At 41.0% G+C, this 27162-nt stretch overlaps 1 pseudogene; it reads right to left on the reverse strand.

The window, feature by feature from the left end:
* Positions 1 to 597: 597 nt before the first annotated feature.
* The window catches only part of LOC137245838 (piggyBac transposable element-derived protein 4-like), a 48905-nt pseudogene continuing 22340 nt past the window's right edge, over positions 598 to 27162 (reverse strand).

Genomic DNA, 27162 nt, shown 5'->3' on the forward strand with positions numbered 1-27162 from the left:
AACAAGAACAATGCATTTAACAAATTGTCTGTCGGTTAATACAATTACGATCACTGCTAGATCAGAAGTTATTAGACAAATTAAAGTAAACACTGACAATAAAAACATCTACACCATCAACAATTGTTGAAAGGCATTTTTATAATAAACACAATTACAAATAAAGACCAAACTTTTGTTAGAATAATCAACACAACACATAAAAACACAACTATTCAAAATTACAAAATTAATACCTAAAATTTAGATGATTATACGCTAACTCAAACAAACACACAGAATAAAAATAGCAACGATACGGAAAAATTAAAAATACTAACCAAAAACTTTCCACAATTCGTAAGTACTCAGTTAAGCCTCTAATGCATGAATTTTTGTTTGGCTTCAAAAAATTTAATTAGATTAATTTCATGTATCTGAACTCGAATCTGCTAATAATTTTTTTAATTTGACTTTTCGTTTTCGGGAAATAATTAAAAAAAGTGCACTCCGCCTTGAGGCGGGCCCATGCAACAACGCCTGGATAGTTATAAAAAAGAAAACAGCAATATATTTCGAATCTTAAACATTTTTCGGAGATTTATTTCAAAATTGTTTTTATTGTTTAGTGTGGAATTCTATACGGCATTGCTTTGTTGTAGAAACATAAACTTATTTCACAGTTTACACAAAATGCTTGGGTCTCTGATTTACAACCTGGATACTTGCTCATTTTCTTTCCGGATCTATCTAAAAACTTGCACCAATTTCCTGATTGTCATAGCGAATGTATATTGGTGGCAGGTACTACTTTTTCGCCTTTGGTTGAGGGGAAGCTAAAGGGGGCGACCACGTTTCGTAGACGGAGTTGAACGCATCCAACATAATACTTCTGCAACTTCTGTTCTGAACTCAGGTAGGGTATACTGCTTTTCATTAGGATTTTGATGCAACCTCTTGTACAATATATAAGAATTAACCGTAGCCACATCTAGTAAATGACAGAGTAAGCGAACTGTCCACTTTTTTGTCTTCATTCGAATATGGAATATGGTATCGTCCGATAAGTCCCTCCAATAAGTTGACTCCACCCATATGTTTGTTGTATTCTTTGAGTATTGCTGGGCAGCTTATATCAATTTTTTCTTTGTCTTTTCGATCGCAAAGTGTTATTGTTGAGGGGTATGATGCGACTTATAAAGGGTTCTGATCCCACATAACTAGAAATAACATGAACTGGCCTTGTATTGTACCACAGAACATTGCTTACTTCCACGCCACAAACTGCTCCAACATACTGTTCGGAAAAGCCACTACTTATATTTTTCTTTTACAGTTCAGCATCAGTAGAAAGTTTAATGTTCGGAATGCGATTTGTCCGCACTGTTTCCAATCCCTAAATTCCGCGGCTTTTCAAATAAACTAGTAGTTCTACTGATGTGTAGAAAACATCGAAGTATAGGATGTGATTTATATTGTCCGGTATGTTTTTTGACAATCTTACAACGACGTTCGAAGCAGCTCCTAGATCAGGACACCCAGGAAAAACTTTATTGTCCGCAGCTCCGTAATGTAATTAGAAATTGTAAGAAAACCCCGTATTTACACAAATAACTTCGATATGGATGTTTGCCGGCATGTACTGCTCAAAAGGATTTTTTTGCATTTTCGAAAAACATATTTGTTCATCCACACAAAGACGCTGAAGCATACGAATTGACCCGAAACGGTTACTGAAATGTTGAATAAGAGGTCTCGCTTTATACAATGGGTCAATCCAAGTTCACCCTTTTTGGCACATAAAGAATTGTCATTAAAGTGAAGTTTTGATCGGAGCTCCTCAAAACGACTTCAGGTCATTGCTAAGCGTACCGGTTCCAGAGAATACTGTCCCCAATACGAGCTAGAACCCGGATACCGGAAAACTGACATGAAAAACAATATCCCCAAAAATTTTCGAAGTTCCACTTCGTCAGTTTTAAACTTTGTAGAAATATCGTTTTGGGTGGAATAAGATTCATTTGAGTAGCTAAAGTCTGGATAAAAAAATGTATAAAATACCTGTAATATCTGGAACGCAAATTAAAATTAATTTAAAGACATACCTTTAGAAAATCGTTTGAAACAAAGTATTGAAAACAATCGAAAAAATGTTCGTTGACGTGAAGCTGAAGGTGTGTGTTTTTCCATAAATGCATTGTCAGACGGTAATTGTTCAAAAAAAATTGTATTTCATCATCTGATAAATTTTTATTATTTGATCGGAACATTTCTAATAATAAAACGAAAATTTAAACAAATCGTAAAGTAGTAACGTGGTTCTTTTTCAGCAAAGGCTACGAAAATAAACACACGTATCTGCATAGGTCCGCCTCAAGGCGGGGTTAATTAAATTCAATTTACTTACCTTCCTACTATAAATATTTTCAAAAATAATGCCTCTTATATATAAATAATACTATTTGAATTCACATTAAATTTTTATTCCGCTCTCCAGCACCATAAACTATTTTTAATTTTTTTATAAAGAAGCAAAATGCAGCGCAAACAATTAAAACCGCAACTTCAAACTGATGTAAGCTCAAAGCCAACATTTGAATGACAAAACTAATGACATATAAATGAAGCTTGAGATATTCTGCACAGACTTGTATAAAATTTGTTTTAAAAGTTTTAAAACTTTTATATTAATTAAATGATTTTTTATTGCCCGTCTAAAGGCGGGAGTATGCACTAGAGGGCTAACAACACTATGCACAGAATTCATTAATATATTTGCACTAGAAATAGAACCAATTTCTTCAAATAATTTTTACACACAAAAACTACACATGAAAGACGACAGCCCAGTTTACATAAAAATCTATAGATTGCCTTAGACACAAAAAGGGGAGATAAGCAAACAGGTTAATAAATTGATCGAAGATGACATTATAGAACCCTCAATATCAGAAGACAATATTCCAATTTTTCTAGTACATAAAAAATCACTCCCATGGAACACAGAAAAAATATGGAGATTGGTAGTTGACTACAGACAAGTAAAAAAAGTTAGCAGCAGATAAATTCGCACTTCCAAGAATTGATGCTATTTTAGACCAACTTGGAAGAGCAAAAAATTGTTCATGCCTAGACCTAATGTCAGGTTTCCATTAAATATAATTTCATATTTCATATCTTTCTTTCATATCTTTATTAAATCAAATGGTAACAACCTTACTGACTAGATTACAGGTTAACTTAGTACTAGTTTAACAATTTTAAAGTAAGATTTACTGAGATAAGTAATAGGACTCAATGCGTGCCTTAAACAGAGACCTAGGCATGGCAAAGTCCAGGTCAAGGCTTCTGGATAGGCGATTAAATTCTACAATACCTCTTATAAGAGGTGCGAAACTGAAGTAATTCGAACGCAGCACTTCAACGCGGAATGTACTATGAAAGCGGAGAGCTCTGTTAGGGACATTGAAATTCAACTGCCCAAGTAGTTCTGAGCAGTCAATGGCACCGGATATTATGTCAAAAATAAACATTACGTTTTGAACAAGACGTCTAACTTCAAGTGGCAAGACATTGATAAGCATGCATCTTGCATTGTAGGGTGGCAGGGGATTAACAAAGTGCAGAGGTTGAAGAGCAAATCGTATGAACTTGCGCTGAATTCTTTCAATTCTTAAAGAGTGTGAGGAGTATATGGGATTCCAGATGACTGATGCATACTCTAACTTGGAACGCACTAGTGCATTGTATAAGATTTTCCTGGTATATGGGTCCTTGAAATCCTTGGTATATCGTCGCAAGAAAGCTAAGGTGGTATAAGCCTTTGGTATGAGAAAGTTTACATGTTTACAAAAAGTAAAAGATGAGTCAAAAATTACGCCAAGATCGCGAAACTCATTAATTGACGCAAGAGTTACATTTGAAATCGAGTACGCGAATGAAACCACATTCGTAGACTTAGTATACCTCATGTGGCAGCATTTACTAATATTGAGTCGCAGATTATTTTGACAGGCCCAATTACTTATAGCATTCAGATCTTCTTGTAGACGCAATGCATCAGAAGTACAGGAGATTCTCCGAAAGAGTTTTAAGTCTTCAGCATAAAGCAAATAATTCGAATAGTTTATGCATGAGCCAACATCATTAATAAACATTAAGAACAAAATAGGACCAAGGATGCTACCTTGTGGTACACCCGAAGTTGCTGAGAATTCATAAGACTTAGTTCTCTCGATTTCAACAAAAGATATTCTATTTTCCAAATAGGACTTCACCCACGACAGAAAGCTTGAGTGAAAGCCCATGTTTTCAAGTTTCCACAGAAGTAATTTGTGCGAAACTGTGTCAAAAGCCTTGGAAAAATCCGTATATATGGTGTCAACTTGACATCCATCCTTAAACGCAGAGACACAAAACTGATAGAAAACAGCCAGATTTGTAGCAGTCGAACGTCCCGCAATGAAACCATGCTGACATGGATCGAATATTTTATTTATAGCGAATGATAATTTGTTTTTAACTACCTTTTCAAAAAGTTTTGAACATGTTGACAGTTTGGATATTGGCCTATAATTCTTTACTTCATTTTTATTGCCTGACTTGAAGATAGGAGTGATAGACACCAGCTTCCAGCGATCAACAAAAACTCCAGGCGATAGCGAAATATTGAAAATGTGGCACAGTGGCACACAAAGAGAAATACTACACTTCTTAAATAAAAAAGAGGACAATCCATCAATATCATTTTTGATTGAGGTCTGTAAGAAGGATATACCCAAGATAATATCGGTCTCAGACAAGGACAGAGACCCAAAGTCTAAAGGTTTGGGGCTATCAGTAAGATACCTGTTATCAAAGTTGTCGGCCTCAACAACAAACGTAGATTTGAAAAAATCAGCAAAAAGATTTGCCGAATCGACCAAACTGTTGGAGCAAATGTCATTAAATTTGACACAGGTAGGTATATTAGAACAACCTTTCTTTGAACGAACATAGTTCCAAAAAGATTTAGGATTAACTTTCAACTCATCTTCAACTCTAGAAACGTATTTGTGGTACAAAAAGTTATCAAGAACATTGAACTGCGTCATATAGGAAGTATACTGATCTTTAAAAACAGTATCGCTTGTATCCTTGTATAATTTAAAGTACTTATTTCTTTGATTTTTCAACTTTTTCAACCTAGTATTGTACTATGGTAGTTTGTGAACTTTAACTGGTAGGAGAGAAAGATTCCTACTGAATATGTCAGCCATCTTTACCAGAAAAATGTCGAAACATTCAGTTGCATTTTTAGCAAAGAAAATAGATGTCCAGTCTATTTCAGATATGAGAGAGTTTAAGGATTCGTAATTTGCATAGGCGCGCTCATTATTATTTATATTGTTTTTCGGCACTAGGTCGAAGAATTCAATAGATAAATATAGGGCTACATGATGCATATCTGATTTATATATAGGAAACACACATTCAGTCAAGTTAGTTATGAGGTTCTCATCGACAAAAATTAGGTCCAAAATATTGTTTAACTGGTTCACGAAACTGTTAATCTGAATTAAATTGGCACTAAAAAGGGTGTCTAAGAAATTAATCTCATGGGGATGATGAACATTAGTAGGTGTTAAGATATCATCTTCTAGTAATTTCGACCAAACAACCTTGCTGAGATTAAAATCTCCCAGGACGCAAAAATTACTATCAACATTATATTCATATAGTTCAAATATATTATTAACATGAGCAAAGTAGAGCAAATATGTGCTGCACGGCGGAATGTAAGAAACGCAGATAAATAAATTGCCAGAAGGCCCAGTAATACAGACACAAAGCTGGTGCCATTTTCAGCTGTGAATGAGGTTATATCCAGATTCCAGGGATATAACCTCATTCACAGCTGAAAATGGCACATACAGATTTAAAAGACTACCTTATGGATTGGAAATAGCACCGAATTCATTCCAAAGAATGATGACACTAGCATTTGCAGGTCTCAAACCATCTCAAGCGTTCCTTTACATGTATGGCTTAGTTGTATTAGGTTGCTCTGAAAAACATATGTTAAAAAACTTACGAGACGTGTTCTCCACATGTAGAAAATACAACTTAAAATTACATCCAGATAAATGTCTATTTTTCAGCCAAGATATAACCTATTTAGGTCATAAATGTACAAGCATGGGAATACTACCCTACCCAAGCAAATTTGAAACAGTTCAAAACTACCCAACACGAAAAAGAGCTGATGAAGTTAAAAGGTTCGTAGCGTTCTGCACAGAAGATTTGTACCGAACTTCGCAGAGCACTCAAGAAAACGGAATAATGCCAAAAAGCTTTTGTCTACCTAAAGGAAGCATTAATTAGTCCAAAACTTTTGCAATACCCAGACTTCAATAAATAATTCTGCATAACAACATACGCTAGTGGGTTTGCTTTCGGAGCAGTCCTGAGTCAAGAACACGATGGCAAACAGTTACCAAATGCTTACGCTTCTAAGTCATTCACAAAAGGTGAAATCAATAAAGCCACAATAGAAAAAGAATTAGCCGCAATCCATTGTATTATAACTTTCTTCAGACCATACGTCTATGGCACAAAATTTCTGGTTAAAACAGACCACCGTCTTTTAACATATCTTTTTTCGATGAACAGCCATTCATCTAAGCTAACACGAGTAAGACTCGATTTAGAAGAATACGATTTTGAAGTGGAGTATATAGCAGGAAAAGAAAATCACATAGCGGATGCATTATCCCGCACGCATAACAATTACTAACTTAAAAGATAAGTCAGTGGAGGCAAGTAAAATATTAAAAATAACAACAAGATCAACAGCCAAAAACACTAGCCAAAATATTGAAAATAAAGAAAGTCACAAAGATAACCCGAAGATATATGAAGCGCTAAATAAATTTGAAGTAAAAAGACATGTCGAGCTCGTTTTCGATCCTCCGAAATTATATTTCAAAAAAGGAAAGAAAATTTGTAGCAATATGGATACCAGCAACCTAATTGTTGAGGATAAGATTGACTTAGGACAATTTTTTACCAGGCTTGAAAAAGAAGCTGGAAATTTAGGACTTATACAAATACAATTGTCCTTAGGGGAAAAATTGTTTAAATATAATTTTACTCGAGTAGGTAAATTTATAAAAGTAGGTACCAAGGTTCTCAAAAAGTTAACAATAGCCCTAACCCCAGAGGTTAAATATGTGACAAATCCCGGGAAAATTAAAGAAATTCTGCATAAATATCATGACGATCCTATTTGTGGTGGCCACCCAGGAATAAATCGCATGACCAATAAAATCAAGCAGAAATATAGCTGGCTAAATATAAAAAATTACGTATGAAAATACGTAAAAAACTGCACCCACTGAAAGAAAAATAAATGAAATAAGCATATAAAGGAGCCAATGACAATAACGGAGACACCTCCAAGGGCTTTCGATATTGTACAAATCGATACAGTCGGACCATTACCAAAGTCGATAAATGGAAGCGATATGCGGTTACCATTATATGCGGTTACCATTATATCCCAGTCCCAAGCAAACATGCAGCAACAGTCGTTAAAGCCGTGTTCGAGCATTTCGTTTTGATCCACGGATGCATGAAACCAATCATAACGGACATGGATACAGAGTACTAAAATAGCTTATTCGAAGAACTGTGTAAACTACTAAAAAGTGACCATAAAACCTCAACACCGTATCATCATCAAACGCTGGGTACTTTAGAACGCAGTCACAGAACATTCAATAAATATGTACGTTAATACGTATCCAGTGACAAAGACGATTGGGATGAATACCTTAGGTATTTCGCATATTACTACAATACAACGCCATCAACCGTACATAAGTATTGGCCTTTTGAGCTCATATTTACAAAGAAACCCCCGGATTTCTAATTTCTAAAAGAAAATAGAGTCAGTCCATTATACACTCATGGGGCCTATGACAAAGAAATAAAATACAGACTACAAATAGCCCAGCAACGAGCTAGGAAATTAGTCCAAGAGACTAAAGAAAAACAAACTATGATAGAAGTAGCTACAGTAAGGAAATAGATATAGATGACCTAGTGACCGTACGGACAGTATAAGGCAAAGAAAATTGATAAAAATAACAATTTCAAATTAATACCAAAAAAATAGCAATAGGAACAATAAAAATAAGGAAATAATAGTCCATAAGAATAGGCTTAAACCAATATAAAACATCTGCTAGTAAGTCACATAATTCAAAAAAAAAATTTCAACAAAAGCATTCCAATTTACTCCCCAAACAAAAATCAGCGCAATAGATACCTAAGTAAAGAAAATGTAAACAAACAAAAACAAAAAGAAAAAAAACATACAAATTCATGTTGGTATCAAGCTACCATTAATTCATAAACCCAAAAGAACAATTTGTAAACGCAAGCTGATTTTAAGTGGGTCGACACACTTAAAAGTCAGCCGCGTAAAATGAAATTTAATAAATAAGAACTTGATACGAAACATTACTCATATTTATAAATATACAACATACAAAATAGAATCAAAAATTTAAATAACAAGGTCAGCATATTAGAAGCAAAAGTAAACAGAAAATAATGTAAACAGACTCTTTACTTCCCATATCAAGCCACAGCCATGCAACAAATTACAATAGAATACTAAAAGTAATTAAAATTTTGTAAATTCAAACAAACCTTTAGTGGGTCATTAATGCTCTTTAAGAGTCATATACAATTGTTTTAAATTGTACACGACTCTTCCTAGAGTGAATGTTGTGGCATTCCCAGAATAATCCCTACATACAGGATATTTGTAATTATGTACACACCAGAATGAATCTCAGTTTCTATGCACTTTTTATGCATAACCAAACATTGACCACGCACAGGCAAGTCATAGCGGCACAGATAAGTTATGTTGAACCCAGCGGCAGGTCGTATCTGTTTACAGTCCGTTTAGCAACATGCACTGCCCAAATATTCATAAACATATCCAATTACATTTAACTGGCGTATTGACCAAATTGTTAATAGCGTGACCGTACGCCAATGACAGTTTGTCAATGCGCCTGCCGAAATATTTATCCAATAACAAATAATATGCTGACACAAGCCATATGTAACAAGAATGTAGATACCTCTAGCTTGTAAGTATTAATGTAATTATGTATCTGTACAATAGAAAATTATGTATAAAAATAGTAAGACATTTTCTACAATAAAATAAATCGCGTTTCTGCGCTCAAACTAAAAGAAAGTCTTTCTTTAATTCGACAATATTACATTTTAAATGGGAAAGTTTAGATGTTTGGAAGTTTAGATGTTTGGATGTCCAGACGTATGTCTTTGTGAGTCACGCAAGAACGGCTGAACGGATTTGGATGAAATTTTGCACACGTATGTATAGCCAATAGTCTAGAAGGATCTACTAGCTACATTTTTTTGGAAAGGGGGGAGGTCCCCGCCCCTTAGGAACAGTTATAATTTAATTATTGTATTTTTTCGTCTTTGTGATTGAATCACGCCAGAACGGTTACACGGATTTTGATGAAATTTGGGACACAGGAAGACAATAGTGATTATGAATTTAATTATACTGACTTTCACCAGTATTACAAACTCAAGGGGTCAAATTAGTCAAGGGCTTACAAAGTGGGCAGTGACACCCTCCGCCCCAGCCTAACCCCTCACCCCTTCTTATTTTAAGACTTTTCTGGACTATTCCTGTATCATTTGGGGATCCTTCCGTCATCATTTCGGGACTATTTCGGTATCAATTCTGTATGGTTTTCGGGATCTGTCTGGAATCCCGTCGGGGTCATATCGGGACTATTTCGGTATCTTTTTGGGAATCGTCCGGCATCCCGTATGAGTAATTTCGAGACTTTTTCTGGACTATGTAATGGTCATTTCGGTACTTTTACGGGATCGTTTCTAGATGGTTTTCAGGATCCGACCAGCATCCCGTTGAGATTATTTCGGAATCTTTCAGCGTCATTTCAGGACTATTACGGGATCATTTAGGGCCCCTTCCGGTATCATTTCTGGAGGAATAAGAATATTTTTTAGTCAAGGTTAAATGAATTGAAGTTATTTCTAATTTTTTATCCACGCTGCCGATTATACATAGCTTGAGGAAGTTTTTGGCCAAATTACTTGATAAAATTTCAAGTATAAAAAAAGTTTAACAAAAAGCTTTTGTTCTATCAAACTAATTAGAGGAAAGTTCCTTATAGTTGTTTATTTGTATATAGATTTATTAATTTGAGAACGGTTATGTGATATTTGTACAATAACTGTATTTTTAGTGAATAAATAGAGGAAAGTACAAAGGCACACTTAATTAGTTCCACATGTTTTCAAGCTTCTAATATGTTCTATTTTGTTCTGCCACAAAGTTGTAGTTGGGGGCAGCGGGTTGACATAATTAAGATCTTGTATTAAGTGATAACGAGACATTAATTTAATCTGATTTAAACGTCTGTTCATCTTTAACATATTCGTTAAATTAATTAGCTTAAGACGACTTTATAGGAATATAGAAATTGACTTTACATCGCTACACAAAAAAGCCCATCAGGATTAATTCGGAACTTTTTCGGGATCATTTGGGCACCCTGCAAGGATCATTTCTGTGTGGTTTTCTGGATCCGTATATGGTTGTGGAGTTGTCATTTCGGGACTATTCCGGGATAATTTGGAGACCCTTCGTGGAGAATTTCTGAATGGTTTTCGGGGCTTATTCTCTATAATTTCGGGATGATTTGAGGATCCTATCAGGTTATCAGCTCATTTAGTACTTTTTTTACTCTATTACAAAAGTAAAATATATTAGAAAAAAATTATTTTTAAACAGATAACTTGATAAGCAGGCTAACGTTAATAGCCCATATATTTTATTTTCTCTTTGCGGACGGGGCCGCGGGTAAAGGCTAGTAATATTATAAATGGGAAAGTTTGAATGTTTTGGAAGTTTAGATGTTTGGATGTTTGGATGTCCAGACGTTTGTCTTTGTGAGGCACACACACATATAACCAATAGTCTATAAGGAATTAGTAGCTAAAATTTTTTTGAAAAGGAGGTTCCCGCCCCCTAGGATAGGATAGGATAGGTTAGGTGGTAGCTGCCCTGATAAGGATAGCTCACTTGGACAACACGAAGGTCCGTTGTGATACCACATACACCAAAAATAACGGTGACTTAGATCTAGCTACTTAGAGAATCGTTGGGTAGCAACGATAAAGCTCCAAATGATACCGATCTCAACTTTGGATATATCCTCGGGAGATCCAAGTGAGTCGCGACCGAAGTACTTTCGCCTAATTCTGGCAAAAGCTGGACAATCAAGCATAAAGTGATTTGGTGATTCCACCTCATCATCCTCCATACAGCTGCAGCAGGATGGAGTTTCCAGTATATTGAGACGTACCGCATGGATACCTATGGGACAGTGCCCTGTCAAAACCCCAATGACCATTGATAGGTGAGCCTTAGTGAACCCAATTATTTCAGCAGACCTGCCATCCACTTTTGGCCAGAAAGATCTTGCTACCCTGCAAGACGTGGTATCCACCCAACGTTTGCTGAGCTGATTCGAGGCCCAGCTATGGAGGAGCAATCCATAGGTGGCCAGCGGGATCCCGAAATCCCTACAGCCATCTTCATCCGGTTCAGTTGTACCGATGCGGGCTAAGAGATCCGCTTGACAGTTACCCGGGATATCACTATGGCCCGGGACCCAGATAATCTTAATTGTAAAATAATTCGATGCAATCGCAAGCGAGGTCAGGCACTCCCAGACCACCCTCGATCGCACTGTAGTTGAGCTGAAGGCCTTGATAGCCGCTTGGCTATCAGAGTAGATGTTAAATTCCCTAACCGTGGTAGCACTGGATAGCATTCCATCCACCGCATCCTTAATCGCAGCAATTTCCGCTTGGAATACACTGCAGTGATCAGCCAACTTAAACTTGCGGCTTAAATTTAGCTCTTGACAAAAGTATCCAGGTAGCCCTGAAGAACATCGCGCAGGGCGCCCAGAAATTTTCCTCTGACTAGGATAGCGAGGTTATCTGCATAGGCAACCACCCGACAACCATTGGCTTCCAGCTCCACAAGAAGCTCGTTGACTACCACAACCCAGAGGAGAGGAGATAGGACACCCCCCTGTGGCGTGCCCCTGCACACCTTCCTCTTAATTATGGCCCCTCCCCACTCCGCTGCGACAATTCTGCCGCATAGAAGTTTGCTAATAAATTCAACCAGAGCCGCCTCGACTTCTAAACCCACCAGAGCTCTTTCGATTGCCCCCGGTAAGACATTGTTAAAAGCTCCCTCGATGTCTAGAAAGGCACCCAGAGCATACTCTTTGTGTTCTAGGGACCCCTCTATTTGCTTTACAATCGAATGGAGAGCCGTTTCCGTCGATCTGCCCTTGCAGTACGCATGCTGTGAAGCCGACAGTAACCCCCGAGGTATCCTTTCCCGTAGGTACAGGTCAATCAACCGCTCAAACGTCTTAAGAAGAAACGACGAGAGACTGATTGGCCTGAAATCCTTAGGTGATACGTGAGAGCTTCTGCCGGCCTTCGGAATGAAAATAACCCTAACCTTGTGCCAAGACTTCGGGATATAGTTAAGCCTGGCGCAGTTAGTATATATGATGGCCAACCAGCGGCAGGAAATCCCCAAAGACCTTTGAAGCTGCGCAGGAATGATTCCATCCGGGCCCGGAGACTTATAGGGCTTGAACGACCCTATAGCCCAGGTTATTTGACTTTCCCGTATTGGAATGGCAGGCACTTCTGCATGGCCAACGACCGCCGACCATGCAGGCGAAGATCCCTGCGCAACTGGGACATCGGGAAAATGATTGTCCAGTAAAAGCCTTAGGGACTCCTCGCTACTCATCGACCAGTCCCCACCATCATCTCTCAGATACCCCAGAGGAGCAGGGTTCCTACAGAGTATTTTCCTAAATCTCGCGGATTCATTGCAGCCTTCTACGTTTTCGCAGAAGCTTCGCCATGCATCTCGCTTGGCTATCCTTATTTCATATTTATAAATCCCCAGACTCACCTTATAGAGCTCCCAGTCCGAGGGTAATTTACTCCTCCTGGCTCTGTTGAAGAGCCGCCGACTGGACGCCCTTAGGTCGTCAAGAGAATCCGACGACCAGGGCGGCTTGCCCTTCCCCCTGTAAGTTTTCAATGGGCAGGACAGCTGAAAGGCGCTATTGCTTGCCGAGGTGAAGTTTTCCACCAGAACGTCTCTCTCAGATTCTGACAGGCCCGAACTAATGATAGGCACCGCAGGCAGTAGCTCTCTCTGCTTCCTACAATACGAGTCCCAGTTAGTACTTTTAGGGTTCCTAAAAGATATTTTACCGGGACGTTCTTCGTTCACTGAGAACTGAATATATCGGTGATCAGAGAAGGAGTGCTCGTTAAGAACCCTCCATCCAGATATCCGACATTCCAGTTGTCTACTAACCAGGGTGAGGTCCAGGACCACCTCCCTTACCGCAGTAATAAAAGTCGGGTCATTCCCCCTATTACATATACAAAGTCCCTCATCTACAATAAAAGTAAATAAAGACTCACCTCTAGTGTTGGTATCCGAGCTTCCCCAAATGCTATGATGGGCATTAGCATCGGCACCGATTATCACGCCAACACCTCTCCGCCTTGCTTCAGCGGTGATTTCACCCAGAATCGCAGGTGGTGGTCCCACTACGTCCCCGTGGGGCATGTACGCTGAGACCACGCACATTTCATTACTTCCTCGCTCGAGGCAGACCGTGGTTACGTCAGCATTGCTGAAATTAGAGATCTCTTTTTTAACAAGAACACAGGATCTAGGCCTACTTGCCTCCCCATGCACCAAGGTGTTTAATTTTCCAGTCCTTAATCCAGAAATCTTACTGCCGTTTCTACTCAGCCACGGCTCCTGGACAAGGACTATATCCACTCCGCCTTTTTCAAGGCAGAGCAACAAATTTGCGGAAGCCGCCTTAGAGTGCTGAAGATTGATTTGACGGATTTCCATCAAAAGCGCTCTTCTTCCGCACCCCATCCTTGGCGGATTCGTATTATTCTTGTCCATTCTAAAAAGTCCCCCCTCAAGGCCGCTATCCGGAGCCGATTGTGTAGTCGCCCTTTAACGGTCTCGTGGTTATCTATGCTACGCAGGGAGGCCACGCGAGGGTTGACGCATTACCTTATGAGTAATGCGTTCAGAGCCAGACCGGACGCGAAGCGGGAAAATCTTCAACCGCACCTACACCACCAACTTAACGGCGACGGAGCCGGAACATACCTTGAGGCCCGCCACGGTTTTAACGGGACGTGGGCAGGTGCAGCATTAGCCTACCAGCCATTTCGGTAGGGTTTCACCCCGACCTACTAAAGTGGCAGAATACCGCACCTACCAGCCCAAAGTCATCAAGTCAAAATGTAATGTGAAATCAAAGTCCTAAAACAGTCCAGTTCGTCACCGTTGTGTACCGATCTTGACTCTTAAAGAGTCCTCCCTCCCCAGAGCTCGGCACAATGACTCAGGGGGTGCGGGTTTTATCGAGATGTCCTCTCTAGATCCGCCATTATCAGTAGAAGCAGGGGCACCTCGTGCAGGACGTGATAGCTAATCACGCGTGACATTCGTCACTATGGCCGGTCTAAGACTGATATCAGTCCCTGATCCAGAGCCTGAAACCACTTATGATATCCAAGCCAAGTATCTGTCCCCCTAGGAACAGTTATAATTTAATTATTGTATTTTTTCATCTTTGTGATTGAATCACGCCAGAACGACTACAAGGATTTTGATGAAATTTGAGTCACAGATAGACAATAGTGTGCTGGCTAAACATTTTTCGAAAATGGAAAGGGGGGTGGAGGTCGACGACTCCTCGAACAATTAATTTTTATTAATTTTTACACATTATGAATTTAAGTATATTGACCTTCACCAATATTACACACTCAATGGGTCAAATTAGTCGAGGGCTTACAAAGTGCGCAGTGACACCCTCCGCCCCAGCCAACCCCCCACCCGCCCGCCCCCCTCCCGCTTGTGCAAAATCTATAAATTTGTATTACTCGAAATAAATTTTCTCCTAAATCAATAATGTTTGGTATCTGGCTCATACAGATGGAGATCTAACCAATTTTGTAAAAACGATCAGTGGTGATCTCCTTCCCCTCCCCCATCCACCCTCCTTCAATTGTTTTTATTAACACGCTTTTATAACTTTACCTGTATGTTTGTTTGTAACTCCCCATTCGCTTCAACGCGCCTATCGCCTTATTAACATGCCTTTATAATTAGCTTCACCTTGTTTGTAATCCCGCCGGGGTCACCTCGGGACCCTTCCGCGATCATTTATGGATGATTTTCGAGATCATCTGGGGTCCCCTCCGCCATCATTTCTGGATGGATTTCGGGATCCATCCCGGATCCCGTCAGGGTCATTCCGAGATTTTTACTGGGCTATGTCAGGGTCATTTCAGGACTCTTACGGGATCCTTTCTAGATGGTTTTCGGGATCCCGTCGGGGTCATTTCAATTTCAATTTATTTATTTACCAATATAGTACATAGTAAGACCAGATATAGTATTTTAGAAGTACTTCAACACATCGATTTAAGAGAAGGACGACGTGAAAAAGAACATATTCTATGAAAGCTCCAAACGCACATAAAAGTGCTGCATGTCGAATCAAAAGCCAGAGTGAACAAGGTTGGATGTTTTATTTTGCAAATTCAGACTACACATTTTTTCTTTTCCCAGGCTTCAAACATGGCCGTCAGCATTGCCAGGTTACTGCATAAAACTATTCAAAAAGCCATGTACTTGGCTCTCCCCTTGTTAAAAACCAGTAAACTTAATTGACCACTCTGATTCCAGACTTTTGGGATATCCTACGAGGGCCAGATTTTTACTACCGTAACGTGACAGCCGAGATGCACACTCGTTTGTAACGCTAAGAAAATGTACGACCAAAAATTTACCTACGATACAAAGAGCGATTTCTTAGCCCTTGCTTCGGCTCTGTGAAATGCTACACGGATTTTGATGAAACTTGCAATACAGACAATAGTCTACTGGCGACATTTTCTTCGAACACGGAAAGGGGGGGGGGGGGGGGGAGTGATCTCACGACTACTTCATAATAATTACTACTTTTTAATAATTTTTACACATTATATCTTTACCTATACTGACCTTCACCAATATCACAAACTCAATGGGTCAGATAAATCGAGCAAAGTCAGCAGTCGGGGATCCCGCTGGGGTTATTTTGGGACTTTTTCGGGAATATTCCGGTATCATTTGAGGATCTTTCCGGCATCATGTCGGGATCAAGTCTGGATGGTTTTCGGGATCCGTCCGGGATCCCGTGGGAATCATATCGGGACTTTTTCGCGACTATTTCGGTATCACTTTGGGACCCTTTCGGGATTTGTCCGGCATCCCGTCTGGGTAATTTCGGGGCTTTTTCGGGACTATACCAGGGTAATTTCGGGACTTTTGCGGGATGTTTTTCGGGATCCGACCAGCATCCCGTTTAAATTAATTCGGGACCTTTCAGCATCATTTCGGGACTATTACGGGATCATTTAGGGCCCTTTCCGGTAATATTTCTGGAGGAATAAGAATACCTTTTTAATCAAGGTTAAATGAATTGAAGTAATTGCTAATTATTTTATCCACTCGGCCCATTATACATAGCTTGAGGAAGTTTTTGGCCAAATTACTTGATAAAATTTCAAGTATAAAAAAAATTTAACAACCAGCTTTTGTTCTATGAAACTAATTAGAGGAAAGTTCCTTATAGTTGTTTATTTGTATATACGTAAGCGTTTTCACAATTGAATAGATTTATTAATTTGAGAACGGTTATGTGATATTTGTACAATAACTGTATTTTTAATGAATAAATAGAGAAAAGTACAAAGGCACACTTAATTAGTTCCACATGTTTTCAATCTTCTAATATCTTCTATTGTGTTCTGCCACAAAATTGTAGTTGGGGGCAGCGGGTTGACATAATTAAGATCTTGTATTAAGTGTTAATGAGACATTAATTTAATCTGATTTAAACGTCTGTTCATCTTTAATATATTCGTTAAATTAATTAGCTTAAGACGGCTCTATAGGAATATAGAAATTGAGTTTACATCGCTACAAACAAAAAAAGTCCGTCAGGATTTATTCGAACCTTTTTCGGGATCATTTGGACACCCTGCAAGGATCATTTCTGTGTGGTTCTCTGGAGCCGTCTGGGGTCGCGGCGTTGTCATTTCGGGACTATTCCGGGATCATTTGGAGACCCTCCCGGGAGCATTTCTGGATGGTTTGCGTGGCTTTTTCCGGATAATTTCGGGATGATTTGGGGATCCTATCAGGTTATCAGCTCATTTAATACTTTTTTTACTCTATTACAAAAGTAAAATATATTAGAAAAAAATTATTTTTAAACAGATAACTTGATAAGCAGGCTAACGTTAATAGCACATATATTTTATTTTCTCTTTGCGGACGGGGCCGCGGGTAAAGGCTAGTAATATTATAAATGGGAAAGTTTGGATGTTTGGAAGTTTAGATGTTTGGTTGTCCAGACGTTTGTCTTTGTGAGTCACGCAAGAACGGCTGGACGGATTTGGATGAAATTTTGCACACATATAGCTAATAGTCTAGAAGATTAGGTTAGGTTCAACTAGCCGGTCCATGAGTACCTCACATAGACTGATTGAGTCCGTAGTGTTACCAGAAGTTTGTTTTAAGGACCAAATTGAAAACCCCTATCAAAAATCAGGACCTATGTTATAAAATAACTCCGTACTCTTGGCAAATAGTAGATGCTTCCTAGGACTTAAGCCAATTGCTGCTTCTAGATCTGTTAGCTGTATCACTCCTAATAGCTGGAGTCTTAGCCTGGCAAGTGCAGAGCACGAGCACAGAACGTGCTGGATCGTTTCCTCCTCTAACCCGCACTTCCTATATCTGCTATCACTGGCCAAGCCTAATTGTGACGCCAGGAGGCAGTGTCCAGTCAGAATACCCGTCATGAGTCTACAGTTCTCTGTTTTAAGTGATAGAAGCAACTTTGTTAGTCCAAGGTTGTAAGACCTACACATAATCTTCGACACTTTACAACCCACGCCTTTCCCGCTTGGTCTATCATGTGCACCTCTCGCCTTCGCTTAATCTCGTCCAGTCTAATTGGGACGTCTGCGGAGCAAGATTCAAGGGATGCGCCCTTTTTAGCTAGTTCGTCCCCTTTTTCATTCCCATCTATTCCCATATGCCCTGGGATCCAATATAGATATATGCTTCTCCCTGTCCCACTTCTCTCCAGGGACTGTTTACACTCTAACACGCATTTAGATGCTGTGCTATGCGAGATTATTGGCTTAATTGCTGCTTGACTGTCAATATAAAAGTTAACACGGTTGCAGCTTAAGCTATTCTCTCCCAGGGTTTCTATTTCTTTGGTTACGCCTATTATTTCCGCTTGGAAAGCGCTACAGTAATCCGGCAGCCTGTAGGATTTGCTTATTCCCGGATCAGCACAGTATACCGCAGACCCACTCCTTCCAGTACTTTGGAACCATCTATGTAAAAATGTATCGCCTCGTCCGCCATTTTCGCACCCTTGCGCCAACCGTCCACCTCTATTGTGGCCTTAAGATCTCCCTCGAAGCGCAGATAGGGAATAAGGTAATCTGTTTGTCTTGTGATTTATGACGCTATACTACTGTGGCCATATGTTCGGCGCTCAAGCTGCCCCGAGGCACCGAGCCAGGCTGCAGTTGTAAATGCTATGTTCTGTGCTATCAGGTCTACAGGTGGAATGTGAATGGTATACAGTACAGCCGTCGGGGTTGTTTTCAGGGCTCCAGTAATGCTAAGCATCGACAGTCTGCATTCCCCTCAAATTTTTTGAGGTGTGTTGTTTTTTGTGTGGCTTTCCACCAAACAAGAACTCCATAGTATAGAATAGGACTTACAATCGCTGTAAAAACCCAATGATAAATAGAGGGCAATAAGCCCCACGTACACCCCAGCATTCTTTTACATGCATAGAGTACCGTTGAAGCCTTCTTCCCCTCTCCTCCACGTTGAGCTTCCATGACAGCTCACTGTCTAGCATGATTCCTAGATATTTTGTGCAAGGCATCTCCTGTAAGGTCACCCCTCCTAACTTAGGCCTGGTCAAATTTGGGACCTTGTACCTCTTTGTAAACAAGACCATGTCCGTCTTCTACGCATTGACTTTCAATCCGACATTAGATGCACAGGTATGAATATCCCGAAGCGCCCGATCCATCAAAGAACTAATCGTTGGAAGGCACTTTCCACTTATGACAATTTCAACGTCATCTGCGTAAACCGTAAGTTTCACCGATCCCTCATCGAATCGCCTAAGCAGTTGGTTGATGACCAGCGTCCACAGCAGATGTGATAGCACCCCTTCCTGCGGCGCGCCCCTGTCCACTGATTTCGTGGCCTCGTACAATTCCCATTGTGATGTAATCTTCCGACAATTTAACATGAAACCGATCCATCTGATTAAGGCGGGATGTACTTTAATGTAATTAAGACCATCCATAAACGCCCATTTAGAAACATTATTGAAAGCCCCGGCAATGTCCAAGAAGACTCCTAGAGCATACTCCTTATATTCCAGGGATTTCTCTATGCTTATTACCACCCTATGCAATGCGGTGTCTGTCGACTTGCCTTTGGTATACGCATGCTGTGTATGTACACATCTTTCAGCCTCTCAAAGGTTTTGAGCAGAAATGATGTTAAGGTAAGGGGTCTATAGTCTTTGGGATACACGTGACCGATCTTCCCCGCCTTTGGTAGGAAAGCTACACGAGCAGTTCTCCAAGAGTGCGGTACATGATTCAGCCTTATGCACCCATCGAATACTATTTTAAGCCATTCCACGGCCGCCATACTTGAAACTTGTAGCATGGCCGGGAATACCATATGGGTCCACCGATTTAAACTTAGAAAACATTTTCATTGCCCATTTTTGGTATCGGTCACCAAGCCCGGCACTACCCGCTCCGTGATCGAAGTGATCATTCCTCGTTCTCTTTCTTTATTAGTCCCTGGACTATGTTTCCCCTTGCTAGGACTTTTTTCAACCGTGCTGTTTCGCTGGAGCACTCTATGTCCGTACAGAAACTTTTCCATGAGATTCTCTTCGCCCTGGAAATTTAACGCTTGTAGGTCCTCAGTAGATCCCTGTACTCGTCCCGACACGCTTCGCTTTCCGTGGTCTTTGCGAACTTAAACATTTCTTTTACTTGTCTTCTTAGAAGACTCAGCTCATCGCTTTGCTTTTCCTCTGAATCTTCTAAGGGGGAAAGCTTTTTTATACGCAGTCATAAGCGTCCTTGTTAAGAGTTCATTCGACTCCTCCAGGTTCTCCACATTGGCAACCTCTTTGGGTTGTCCCAGTTTGGTTTCTACCTGTTTCTGGAATTTAGTCCAGTTCGTTGACCTAGGGTTTCTAAAGGTTCCTCCCTTCTCTACTCTCTTTAGGGGGATGCTGAAGCTGAAGGAGAAGGATGGTATATCAAGAACCATCCAACCATACCTTGATATATCATGCCTGGAGCTCAATGTAATATCCCGAACATTGCTGGATGTTGGACCAATGTATGTAGGGACATTTCCCCTGTTGGCTATCTGCAAATTGGTTTGCAGGATGTAACAAAATAGATATTCGTTCTCCCGTTCGTATCTGCTCCTCCCCACGCATTGTGGTGCGCATTTGCATCTGCGCCTATGACCAACCGCCCTTTGCGCCATTCCTCCTGTACTAGCCTTTTGCACTCCATCGGTGGAACCTCCGCAGCATGGGCCATGTAGCAGGACGCCAGGATAAATGCCTGCTTATTCTTTTGCTCAACGGCCACCACTACGAGGTCCTCAGTAGTGTAATTAGGCAGCATATATTAATGCAGCTGTTTCCTTACCATTACTACAGCTCGCACCCGTCCTCCGTTTGCGCGTAATAAACGCCAAACCCGCGCGCGCTAAGTCCAGAAACCTTTCCTCCCGATGAGAGCCACGGCTCCTGGATCAGCGCCACGTCAAACGAACTCTCTTAAAGGGTTAGGAGGAGTCCGCTCGACGCCACTTTACTGTGTTGGAAGTTTATCTGTAGGACTCGCAGCACCATTGGGCTGTTTGTCCCCCACCAGCACCTTCATCATGACGTCGTCGTCCTCCCCTTGCCCTTTTGGTTTAGAGTATTCGAGGCCCCATTCAGGCTCTCGTAACTGTTGTGCCGGGTGTTCCTCTGTGCGAGTCACAACACCATTTGGCGGTTGGTCCTCTTCTAACACCTTCGTGGTGACGTCGGCGACTTCCACTTGCCTTTTTTCCCTTAGGCTTTTGAGGTCCTTTTCGACTTCGCCTATCTCTAGCGTGTTAGGATTTTTATCTTCGGGACTTCTTTTCCTGAGTCGCATGTAAATGTTGCCAGTGCCAAAGGAAATATTTCTAAGCTGCGTGTATAAAATATCCTCCGCCTGCTTGTTTATTTGGAAGATGTAGAACTAACCATCCTCGGTAGGCGGAGATACAGTAAGTACCTTCCAATCCTACGCATGGCGAATCAAATGCCAGAGTGAACAAGGTTGGAGGCTTTATTTTGCAAATTCAGACTACACATTTTTTCTTTTCCCAGGCTTCAAACATGGCCGTCAGCATTGCCAGGTTACTGCATAAAACTATTCAAAAAGCCATGTACTTGGCTCTCCCCTTGTTAAAAGCCAGTAAACTTAATTGACCACTCTGATTCCAGACTTTTGGGATATCCTACGAGGCCCAGATTTTTACTACCGTAACGTGACAGCCGAGATGCACACTCGTTTGTAACGCTAAGAAAATGTACGACCAAAAATTTACCTACGATACAAAGAGCGATTTCTTAGCCCTTGCTTCGGCTCTGTGAAATGCTACACGGGTTTTGATGAAACTTGCAATACAGACAATAGTCTACTGGCGACATTTTCTTCGAACACTGAAGGGGGGGGGGGGGGGGAGTGATCTCACGCCTACTTCATAATAATTACTACTTTTTAATAATTTTTACACATTATATCTTTACCTATACTGACCTTCACCAATATCACAAACTCAATGGGTCAGATAAATCGAGCAAAGTCAGCAGTCGGGGATCCCGCTGGGGTTATTTTGGAACTTTTTCGGGAATATTCCGGTATCATTTGAGGATCTTTCCGGCATCATGTCGGGATCAAGTCTGGATGGTTTTCGGGATCCGTCCGGGATCCCGTGGGAATCATATTGGGACTTTTTCGCGACTATTTCGGTATCACTTTGGGACCCTTTCGGGATTTGTCCGGCATCCCGTCTGGGTAATTTCGGGGCTTTTTCGGGACTATACCAGGGTAATTTCGGGACTTTTGCGGGATGTTTTTCGGGATCCGACCAGCATCCCGTTTAAATTAATTCGGGACCTTTCAGCATCATTTCGGGACTATTACGGGATCATTTAGGGCCCTTTCCGGTAATATTTCTGGAGGAATAAGAATACCTTTTTAATCAAGGTTAAATGAATTGAAGTAATTGCTAATTATTTTATCCACTCGGCCCATATACATAGCTTGAGGAAGTTTTTGGCCAAATTACTTGATAAAATTTCAAGTATAAAAAAAGTTTAACAAAAAGCTTTTGTTCTATCAAACTAATTAGAGGAAAGTTCCTTATAGTTGTTTATTTGTATATACGTAAGCGTTTTCACAATTGAATAGATTTATTAATTTGAGAACGGTTATGTGATATTTGTACAATAACTGTATTTTTAATGAATAAATAGAGAAAAGTACAAAGGCACACTTAATTAGTTCCACATGTTTTCAAGCTTCTAATATGTTCTATTGTATTCTGTCACAAAACTGTAGTTGGGGGCAGCGGGTTGACATAATTAAGATCTTGTATTAAGTGATAATGAGATATTAATTTAATCTGATTTAAACGTCTGTTCATCTGTAACATATTCGTTAAATTAATTAGCTTAAGACGGCTCTATAGGAATATAGAAATTGAGTTTACATCGCTACAAACAAAAAAAGCCCGTCAGGATTTATTCGGACCTTTTTCGGGATCATTTGGGCACCCTGCAAGGATCATTTCTGTGTGGTTCTCTGGAGCCGCCTGGGGTCGCGGCATTGTCATTTCGGGACTATTCCGGGATCATTTGGAGACCCTCCCGGGAGCATTTCTGGATGGTTTGCGTGGCTTTTTCCGGATAATTTCGGGATGATTTGGGGATCCTATCAGGTTATCAGCTCATTTAATACTTTTTTTACTCTATTACAAAAGTAAAATATATTAGAAAAAAATTATTTTTAAACAGATAACTTGATAAGCAGGCTAACGTTAATAGCACATATATTTTATTTTCTCTTTGCGGACGGGGCCGCGGGTAAAGGCTAGTAATATTATAAATGGGAAAGTTTGGATGTTTGGAAGTTTAGATGTTTGGTTGTCCAGACGTTTGTCTTTGTGAGTCACGCAAGAACGGCTGGACGGATTTGGATGCAATTTTGCACACATATAGCTAATAGTCTAGAAGATTAGGTTAGGTTCAACTAGCCGGTCCATGAGTACCTCACATAGACTGATTGAGCCCGTAGTGTTACCAGAAGTTTGTTTTAAGGACCAAACTGAAAACCCCTATCAAAAACCAGGACCTATGTTATAAAATGACTCCGTCCTCTTGGCAAATACTAGATGCTTCCTAGGACTTAAGCCAATTGCTGCTTCGAGATCTGTTAGCTGTATCACTCCTAATAGCTGGAGTCTTAGCCTGGCAAGTGCAGGGCACGAGCACAGAACGTGCTCGATCGTTTCCTCCTCCAACCCGCACTTCCTATATCTGCTATCACTGGTCAAGCCTAATTGTGACTCCAGAAGGCAGTGTCCAGTCAGAATACCCGTAATGAGTCTACAGTCCTCTGTTTTTAGTGATAGAAGCAACTTTGTTAGTCTAAGGTTGTAAGACCTACACATAATCTTCGACACTTTACAACCCACGCCTTTCCCGCTTGGTCTATCATGTGCACCTCTCGCCTTCGCTTAATCTCGTCCAGTCTAATTAGGACGTCTGCGGAGCAAGATTCAAGGGATGCGCCCTTTTTAGCTAGTTCGTCCCCTTGTTCATTCCCATCTATTCCCATATGCCCTGGGACCCAATATAGATATATGCTTCTCCCTGTCCCACTTCTCTACAGAGACTGTTTACACTCTAACACGCATTTAGATGCTGTGCGATGCGAGATTATTGGCTTAATTGCTGCTTGACTGTCAATATAAAAGTTAACACGGTTGCAGCTTAAGCTATTCTCTCCCAGGGTTTCTACTTCTTTGGTTACGCCTATTATTTCCGCTTGGAAAGCGCTACAGTAATCCGGCAGCCTGTAGGATCTGCTTATTTCCGGATCAGCACAGTATACCGCAGACCCACTCCTTCCAGTATTTTGGAACCATCTATGTAAAAATGTATCGCCTCGTCCGCCATTTTCGCACCCTTGCGCCAACCGTCCACCTCTGTTGTGGCCTTAAGATCTCCCTCGAAGCGCAGATAGGGAATAAGGTAATCTGTTCGTCTTGTGATTTATGACGCTATACTACTGTGGCCATATGTTCGGCGCTCAAGCTGCCCCGAGGCACCGAGCCTGGCTGCAGTTGTTAATGCTATGTTCTGTGCTATCAGGTCTACAGGTGGAATGTGAATGGTATACAGTACAGCCGTCGGGGTTGTTTTTAGGGCTCCAGTAATGCTAAGCATCGACAGTCTGCATTCCCCTAAAATTTTTTGAGGTGTGTTGTTTTTTGTGTGGCTTTCCACCAAACAAGAACTCCATAGTATAGAATAGGACTTACAATCGCTGTAAAAACCCAATGATAAATAGAGGGCAATAAGCCCCACGTACACCCCAGCATTCTTTTACATGCATAGAGTACCGTTGAAGCCTTCTTCTCCCTCTCCTCCACGTTGAGCTTCCATGACAGCTCACTGTCTAGCATGATTCCTAGATATTTTGTGCAAGGCATCTCCTGTAAGGTCACCCCTCCTAACTTAGGCCTGGTCAAATTTGGGACCTTGTACCTCTTTGTAAACAAGACCATGTCCGTCTTCTACGCATTGACTTTCAATCCGACATTAGATGCACAGGTATGAATATCCCGAAGCGCCCGATCCATCAAAGAACTAATCGTTGGAAGGCACTTTCCACTTATGACAATTTCAACGTCATCTGCGTAAACCGTAAGTTTTACCGATCCCTCATCGAATCGCCTAATCAGTTGGTTGATGACCAGCGTCCACAGCAGATGTGATAGCAACCCTTCCTGCGGCGCGCCCCTGTCCACTGATTTCGTGGCCTCGTACAATTCCCATTGTGATGTAATCTTCCGACAATTTAACATGCAACCGATCCATCTGATTAAGGCGGGATGTACTTTAATGTAATTAAGACCATCCATAAACGCCCACTTAGAAACATTATTGAAAGCCCCGGCAATGTCCAAGAAGACTCCTAGAGCATACTCCTTTTATTCCAGGGATTTCTCTATGCTTATTACCACCCTATGCAATGCGGTGTCTGTCGACTTGCCTTTGGTATACGCATGCTGTGTATGTACACATCTTTCAGCCTCTCAAAGGTTTTGAGCAGAAATGATGTTAAGGTAAGGGGTCTATAGCCTTTGGGATACACGTGACCGATCTTCCCCGCCTTTGGTAGGAAAGCTACACGAGCAGTTCTCCAAGAGTGCGGTACATGATTCAGCCTTATGCACCCTTCGAATATTATTTTAAGCCATTCCACGACCGCCATACTTGAAACTTGTAGCATGGCCGGGAATATACCATCTGAGTCCACCGATTTAAACTTAGAAAACATTTTCATTGCCCATTTTCGGTATCGGTCACCAAGCCCGGCACTACCCGCTCCGTGATCGAAGTGATCATTCCTCGTTCTCTTTCTTTATTAGTCCCTGGACTATGTTTCCCCTTGCTAGGACTTTTTTCAACCGTGCTGTTTCGCTGGAGCACTCTATGTCCGTACAGAAACTTTTCCATGAGATTCTCTTCGCCCTGGAAATTTAACGCTTGTAGATCCTCAGTAGATCCCTGTACTCGTCCCGACACGCTTCGCTTTCCGTGGTCTTTGCGAACTTAAACACTTCTTTTACTTGTCTTCTTAGAAGACTCAGCTCATTGCTCCACCATGGCGGCTTTGCTTTTCCTCTGAATCTTCTAAGGGGGAAAGCTTTTTTATACGCAGTCATAAGCGTCCTTGTTAAGAGCTCATTTGACTCCTCCAGTTCCTCCACATTGGCAACCTCTTTGGGTTGTCCCAGTTTGGTTTCTACCTTTTTCTGGAATTTAGTCCAGTTTGTTGACCTAGGGTTTCTAAAGGTTCCTCCCTTCTCTACTCTCTTTAGGGGGATGCTGAAGCTGAAGGAGAAGGATGGTCTATCAAGAACCATCCAACCATACCTTGATATATCATGCCTGGAGCTCAATGTAATATCCCGAACATTGCTGGATGTTGGACCAATGTATGTAGGGACATTTTCCCTGTTGGCTATCTGCAAATTGGTTTGCAGGATGTAACAAAATAGATATTCGTTCTCTCGTTCGTATCTGCTCCTCCCCACGCATTGTGGTGCGCATTTGCATCTGCGCCTATGACCAACCGCCCTTTGCGCCATTCCTCCTGTACTAGCCTTTTGCACTCCATCGGTGGAACCTCCGCAGAATGTGCCATGTAGCAGGACGCCAGGATAAATGCCTGCTTATTCTTTTGCTCAACGGCCACCACTACGAGGTCCTCAGTAGTGTAATTAGGCAGCATATATTAATGCAGCTGTTTCCTTACCATTACTACAGCTCGCACCCGTCCTTCCGTTTGCGCGTAGTAAACGCCAAACCCGCGCGCGCTAAGTCCAGAAACCTTTCCTCCCGATGAGAGCCACGGCTCCTGGATCAGCGCCACGTCAAACGAACTCTCTTCAAGGGTTAGGAGGAGTCCGCTCGACGCCACTTTACTGTGTTGGAGGTTTATCTGTAGGACTCGCAGCACCATTGGGCTGTTTCTCCCCCACCAGCACCTTCATTA

The sequence above is a fragment of the Eurosta solidaginis genome, chromosome 3 (assembly GCF_040869045.1).
Source record: "Eurosta solidaginis isolate ZX-2024a chromosome 3, ASM4086904v1, whole genome shotgun sequence".
In the NCBI taxonomy this organism is placed as follows: domain Eukaryota; kingdom Metazoa; phylum Arthropoda; class Insecta; order Diptera; family Tephritidae; genus Eurosta; species Eurosta solidaginis.